This window comes from Chaetodon trifascialis, chromosome 7, assembly GCF_039877785.1.
Source record: "Chaetodon trifascialis isolate fChaTrf1 chromosome 7, fChaTrf1.hap1, whole genome shotgun sequence".
Taxonomy (NCBI): Eukaryota; Metazoa; Chordata; class Actinopteri; order Chaetodontiformes; family Chaetodontidae; genus Chaetodon; species Chaetodon trifascialis.
The window spans coordinates 27,964,411-27,972,082 of NC_092062.1; positions in this window are offsets into that span (position 1 = coordinate 27,964,411).

Below are 7,672 nucleotides of genomic sequence, written 5' to 3' on the forward strand. Positions count from 1 at the left end.
ATAAAAAAACAGGCGGCTGTATGTAACGTGGGTATATTCAGGCAGACACACACAATGAAAGAAGCTCACGTGGGTTCCAGCCAGTATTGATCTTTTAACATAGGATTATACAGTCTGGCTCTATAGGCTTAGCGGCCTTTAATTCCCTCACAGAATAGATAGACTGACTTTGGCTCTATACATATCTGGATCAATGCAAATCTACTTTCACCCCAGCGGTTCAATTTTAAGCGAATTCCATTAGCCATAAGTAAAAGTTTTCTTGGGTAATGTGATTAGGGTGGGTGTGGGGTGGGGGCTCCTCACCGATGGAGTCTCTCTGAAAGCGGTGAAATGTTTCCTTTTTTTCTCCTTCCTCTCTTCTTCTTCTTCATCTTCGTCTTTTTCTTGGTCTTCCATCTCGCTCTGCGCGCTCTCTCTTTGTCTTTTTCACCGCCGTGACCTGCAGCAGTGGACGAGGGAGTGACGATAACGCTGAGATACTGACTGACGGGGATGCAAGGACGCACACACACACACACACACACATGCACACACAGATGCAGACAGATGGTGAAATGATTCAGGTTTTTGACGACTGTCACAGATTTTTTGTTCTTTCTTTTACTGCAGTTTTAATCGTGTCAGAGTGAAAAAAAAAAAGTCCCTGAAGCAGAATTTACACAAGTGCTGAAACGATTGGTCGATTTGATCAATCAGTCGAATGAGAGACAATTTGTAAAACAGTACATTTAAATTAAAAGAATGTAATTTTAATCACTTCGGTTAATAAATCCTTGGGTTTTGGAGCGTGCCATAAAGCAAGCAATTTCAAGGTGCTACCTTGAGCTCTGGGAAACAAATTTTTCAGGATTTTTTTGGGTTATATTGACTCAAAAAAATTGAACTAATGAAAATAATTGTTAGCTGCAGCTATAATTTAGACCAAAGTCCTCTTTTGAAACCAAAAAATAAACCTTAAAAATCAAGAAAATTCCTCAAGTTAGCGGCACAAATTTTTCTCTATAATGTAATTATATACATATATACTGTATATAGACATATAGATGTATATGTGTGTGTATATTATGTGGGTTCTTTCTCATCTTCTTTTGTGGACATGCTTTGTGTGCAACATAAACACAAAACAGAATAAATAAAAAGGTAAAAAATTTTAATGTTAATAAAATGAATAAAACCCAATGTGGAAATAAAACGATTCGTTTTTACAGGCTGTTTTCATCTAAATTGGTCTGATTTTTGTCCCCATCGATATCTGATATTAAATAACACATTGGCCTAATCCTGTTACACGCACACACACAAACACACACAACAGTAGATGAGACAGTAACAAGACAACTGACGTCCTCTGATTGGACCTAATGCATCTGAGTAAATAGACACACAACAAAAAAACACACACAAGTTATTTTGAACGTTGTCCTGAGTACAAAATTTAATCACAATGACACAACTGCTCGTGTATTAGGACCATTCACAGAGCTCCCAGCAGCCCCGGCTTTACCTACAACAATAGCATCGCTAATATTAGAACAACAGGCCATGATTCCTCTTCACTTCCACTCTCGTCCCTAACCTGATTTTCTTTTCTTTACAGTAATTCGTTTGGTTTCGGAGGCTTGCGGGGCTGTGCAGCAGCAGCTGTCTGTAAATGGACAGCGGATGTCTTTGTTGCGTTGACGGGCAGGAGGCAGAGGTCACCGTCCGTCAGTCACCGGCTTTGTTCGGCCGCTTCCATACGTCGGTTAACGTGCAGGGCGGGACGAGCTCGGCCTGCTGCTGGTTGTTGAGTTTTGGTCCTGGTATTAAAACTCTGTCAATTACAGGCGAAGTGACTTCATGTCTCCATATGTCCTGTATTGACGTCTGCAGCAGGGACACAATGAACATCTTTAGGTTTTGTCTGACTGAAGGTGGTTTGTCCTGACAGGCAGACTTAAACACATGGACACCTGTTTGCAACACATGCCAAGTCACTGTTGGCTTTTTTAATATTTTATCAAATCAGGACCATTTCCCAGGCACCCTTGAGACTCCGGGAAGTGACGTGGACCCAACTGAGGCGTAGTCCAGTGCGTAATAATAGGATTTTCAGATTGAATCCAGATTAAACAAACAAGACGTAGAAAATATGCTTGTACATACATGGATGTAGAGGCTGTATCTGTATGATACAGTGATTAAGTGCAGTACGTTTCATGTTCCTTATATTTACACTCCACTACAGCTCCGAGGCAAATTTGACCTCTATGCATTTATATGACATGTATTAATAATTAATAACAAAGAAACATTAAAAATCCAAAAGATGAATTCACATTAATCTGTCAGAACTGTTCTTCTTTATGTCTCCAGAATCACTCCACGACCTCCAGGATTAATCCTGTGACACTTTGCAGGGGTCCTGACCCCCATGTTGGGAACCCCTGAACTACAGAGTGCACAGAGTTAAAACCCGCTCCAGCTCTGATGCTTTAATCTGATCATATTTCATTTTTCTGCAGAGCGAATGCTTTTACGTTTAATACCTGAAGCACATTTTACTGAAAATACTAATGCATGCTTTTACTTAAGCAGGAGTTTGAATGCAGGGCATTTACTTCTGTTGGAGTATTTTTATACTGTTGTCTTCCTATTTTTACTTCAGCACAGAATCTGACTACACCTTCCACCATTGAGTGACTAATATCCATTTAATTAAAGGCCAGCATCCAATGACATCATGATTTAACAGATTTACTTACTTTCTTTCCAACAAGGTGTCTCTCAAACTTGGTAAGAAACATGAGTTACCATGATAACTTCAGTAAAGACGTCTACAGAACCGAAAACTATTATCTAACCTCCTTTTTTATTTCATTTTTATCCATTTTTCCATCATTTCATTCATCAATATCAAATTAAGGTCATGTGTTTTCATCATTTTTATGCTTCATGCGCATTTTACTGTCTATATATGCGTTGTCTTGTTTTCAGCCTCTCTGTGAAGCCTAGCGCTGCTCACATTGCGCTGACCTCGTGAAAGTTGCTGCACATTTAAAGTTTGATTGATTTTGATTGCATGGAAATGAATACGTGAAGCTGAAGCTGAAGGCAGTTCATGTAGATCATCTGCACTGTCTGAGAGAAAAATCTTTCAGTGACCACTTATCAAACATGTTAATTAGCTTTGGTTTCCGCACCATGTGGGTCAGACCTTTTTCTTTTCTTTCCTTCTTGCCTTTATCATCATACTTCTCTGTTCTCTCTCTCTCGCAGCATTCATCTGATGAGGCAGTGAGCTGAAGTACTGCAGTAAAAACCCGCCTAACAAGCTGCTGACAGCGCGCTGAATCAGGGGCAGAAGCAAAGAAAACCGTGGAGATGGATTTAAGTATGCCCCTCGTCATTAGCTTCAACATAATCAAATCATTTTACTCATTCAGAAGTTCTCAGGGGCCCGGCCGGGATGACGAACGCTGTCGAGAAGGCTTCACTCTCCCCTCAGTCTCGCTCTGCCAGGAGAGCTGCCTGCTGTCCGGTGTGCCGCCGCTGCCAAACCAGGTCACTTAACAGCTTTTAATTGTTCGTGTCTGTCTCCAGACGCTTGGAAAAGTATGTTGGCACTGCTCCGAAAGATGAAAAAAGAAGGGTTTTAGTGAGCTTAAAGCCAGCTGCAGGTGAGACTGCGGCTAAAACACGTCCAGCAGAAATGGAGATTGAGACAGAAAATTCCTTTCAACTCATAAAATGGAAAATTTGGAAAGGAATTAATTGTCACCTTTTTTTAAAAACTCGTCTGTGTAATTATTCCACTTTAAATTTCCTTGTTTTAATACGTTAATCTTTTCAGTTTCTCAAAAAATGTATAATAATTTGACTTTTTTTTTTCAGTATTACAGCAAAAACTGGAGCTGAACTATTTGCAGTCTGTTTGGGGATCATCAGGCAGCATCATGACAATTTCTGTTGAATTTCATCTTCGGTTAAAAGGAAACAGACAAATGTGTTTTTAAGGCCAGAAGAAGTGAAATAAATGTTTGCCTTGTTTCTGTCTCTGAAGATTTTCCTCTGTGAGCTCTGAAGTGATTTTCTTGACTCTCTGCAGCACGCCATCCTGATTGTGTCGAAGGTCAGGAAGCTTTTCATGCTCTTATCTCCCCCTGGAGGCGAGTGGCGGAACAACAGCTGCTGCTCCATGTGTCTCCCAGTCAGAGTGAACTAACAAACTGGTTTGTATAATCATCAGGCCTTTGGTTTTATAGCACAATTAGCGTTAGCAGCATTTTGTGTTTGAAATTCATGTCTAAAGCAAAGCTCATAAATCACAGACAAAACACTGTTAATGCTGAAGAAATGTGATGAAATGCTAATTAAATAGTCCATCTTATACTCATGCTTTTAGTGAAAGCAGTTGAAATCAGTGTGTTTATATTAACATGACTGTTTGTAAGTGACAGCGCTCAGCCTTACGCAGCGTTTCAGCCTGTTTCAGATCGCAGTTTTTATTCTCAGGGCCACAACTTCACTGCTTTGTGTCACTGTTAGAGCTGAGCTGGTGAACGTAGTGAAGCATTTAGCAGCCCTCAGGAGCTGGTGGAGACCCAAACAGAGCTAAAAGTGGATTAAATGATGAGATTTTACTTTCATCAGGAGCCCAGTTACCACTGTTGTTCCTCCATATTGTGTCTGTTGGATGTGTAAATAGGCCAGCACACTCGACAGATCAGCTTTAAAATATGTGAAAATATGTTTATTTCCGGGCTGCACGGTGGTGCAGCAGGTAGTGCGCGTGCCTCACAGCAAGAAGGTTGCCGGTTCGATCCCCGGGTCAGGCGGGGCCTTTCTGTGTGAAGTTTGCATGTTCTTCCCGTGCATGCGTGGGTTCTCTCCGGGTACTCCGGCTTCCTCCCACAGACCAAAAACATGCTCATTAGGTTAATTGATGACTCTAAATTGTCCGTAGGTGTGAGTGTGAGTGTGAATGGTTGTTTGTCCTTGAATGTGGCCCTGCAATCGGCTGGCGACCAGTTCAGGGTGTACCCCGCCTCTCGCCCATTGTAGCTGGGATAGGCTCCAGCCCCCCGCAACCCCGAAAGGGATAGGCGGTATAGATAATGGATGGATGGATGTTTATTTCCAAGTGGGCAAAGACTCAGTTAGTGCAGGTTAAAATGCTTCCAGATTAAACAGCCATCCCGCAAGACAACGTGATGCAAAAATCTTACTTTAAACAGAGATTATGCTAAAATTAGATGAGTTTCCTCAAAGATTGCATCAAGTTTATCATCAGTGTGCTTTGCTCCACCTTCCAGATGTGATGTTGAACGCAGGCTGAGGGTCGTCTTATTTACATGTGTGCATCAAAGTGACTCAGGTCCCGGGTCGAGCTGTGGCAGTTTGTTTGTGTTTGGTCTGAGGCCCCGGGGCCCGGCCAGCTCAGTGACAGACGTGCGCTGCTCTTTAACGCCCCCCTGCCCTCCGTCTCTGAGAGATATATTGTTCCCTGGAACTTTTGGTTCCCATGAATCCGAGCTGTGTCCGAGCTGGCGGGAGAAGAGCCGCCCGCCACATCAATTCATCAACGCCGGCGGCCGCCCGCCTCGCATGTGCTGTCTCTTCCAAGTGTGCCAGAGGTGTGTGTGTGTGTGTGTGTGTGTGCATGTGTGTGTGTGGCCTCTGGATAGTGACACAAATGTAAGAAAGAGTAGATCTCAATAATAACATTGAGTCTCCATTTTTCTGTTTTTAACAGTGTGCAATGTGCTCGGGTGACTGCAGCTCATAATGTCATGTGAAAGTGAAGAAAAGTGCCACAGGAGTAAAACTTTTGATGTTCAGAGTCAACAGAGAGTCAGGCCAAAGTGGATTTTAGAGGTGGTGCATCGCTGAAGAAGTCACTGAAAGGAAATTAAAAGGAAAGACGAGAGCAGACGTGATTAGGTGCCAATTTGCAGCATAAATTGAGGCCAAGACACATCAACAGAAGCTGAGAGTTCACTCTCATGGCGGCGTTTGTTTGTGTCCGCGGTGAGTTTTGCGTCCGTCGTTCATCTTTGCGTCTGTTTGCGGTGAACTTCCAGCTGAAGGCTGTCCGTCCAGCTCCGCTTACTGTAAATCCAACCAGAGGAAGGTCAGATGTGTTCTGCAGATATTTCACAGCATAGACAAATAACACATCTGGAAACTCCAGGTTTCACGTAGGACTGGGAGGCCATGTTGTTCAACATGATGGCATTTATAAAAAAAGAGAGATCAGACAAGAAGAAAAGCTTATTTTTGGATAGTGACTCTGATAAATATCTGCATTTTACAGTCGGTGATAAACTGATGAACCAGCACATCATTTGTTTCACTGGACCACAAGTCAGCAAATTCTTAACCTTCATGCTTTTCTGGACTCAGAAGACCCCATCATCGTTTATTTTGAACCATTTTAAAAGCCAGCGATGGCAGCCTTTGATTTTTAGCCCATTTCCCAGATTGGAATTCAAACCACAGAAGAAGAGTCTGAGTTTCAGGCCTGAGACTTTCGCCCATCTGCTTAATTTGACGCAGTTTTCTCTGAATTAATCGTTAACGTCGCGGTCTACCGTATTAGGTCCCATTTGTGTTACGGCGCACAGCAGTAGACGTCACTTATTCCCTCAAACCTGCCTAATTTATTCATTAAATTGTCCACTTCTGCTACAAGAGTCCAGTGACTGTAAAGAAATTAATTATGAGCAGACAATGAATTATTTATCTGTGTTTGGGCCCGAGATGAAACAAACAGTCGTACGTCTTTTAAAGCTTAATGATGTTTTATCATTTAGTGTGAGCACAGAGGTTTGGGTCACAAAGTCAAACCAGGCCTGTGTTAGAAAACAGATTTAAATGTGGAAAAATGGAAAATTTAAACTTCAGCATCTTCATTTTACATGTTAAATGACTATTTATGGAGTAATCAGTCTTTGTTATCGCTGATCAAGATGAATCAAAATGAAAATTTGTCAGCTGACACTAGACAATAGATCTAATATAAATCTCAAACTTTACTGAAAAAGACGTTGGCTTTGATGAAACAACTGTCGCTCATCATTTTTAATGTCATTGTGACTTGTCAGGTGTAGGAGCCACATGTGTTTTGAATTAGAGCTTTTTAGCGTCCGTATGAATATGCTAATCCTGCTGCCTTCAGCCTGCGCAGTGATGATTTGTCAAGTTGCTCTTTAACCAAAGATGGGAGTCAATGAGGTTAATCATCTCTCCACCGGCTCCTCCGCCCGGCCGATCTTTCTTCGTTAGGGCCTTGAGCCATCCGTCACCAGGAGAAAAAGCCTCCAAATTCTCTGAGATTGCCCGACAGTTTTTCGGCCTCTCCCCCTGCTTACGCTCAAAACAATCATCAGAGAAGACAAATATGCACAGCCAATGCACAGCTATCGTAAAAACGGCCCCTGTTCCGGGAACGGCCATCTTAATCTGTTCCGCTCTATCATCCGTCCAATTGACAGGGGATGGGTCGCGGACCAACCGCGGGCCGGGAGCCTCGCCGCGGCCGGCCTCGCGTCGCCTCTTCCTGGACGCTCGGGGGCCGCAGCTGCTCGTCAGGGCTCCTCGTGCCTCCATTCTGTCAGTATCGGCAGCCAAAACTAAATAAAGATGTTTACTGACAGCCTAATGAACGGATGGGCCCTGGTGATTTAAC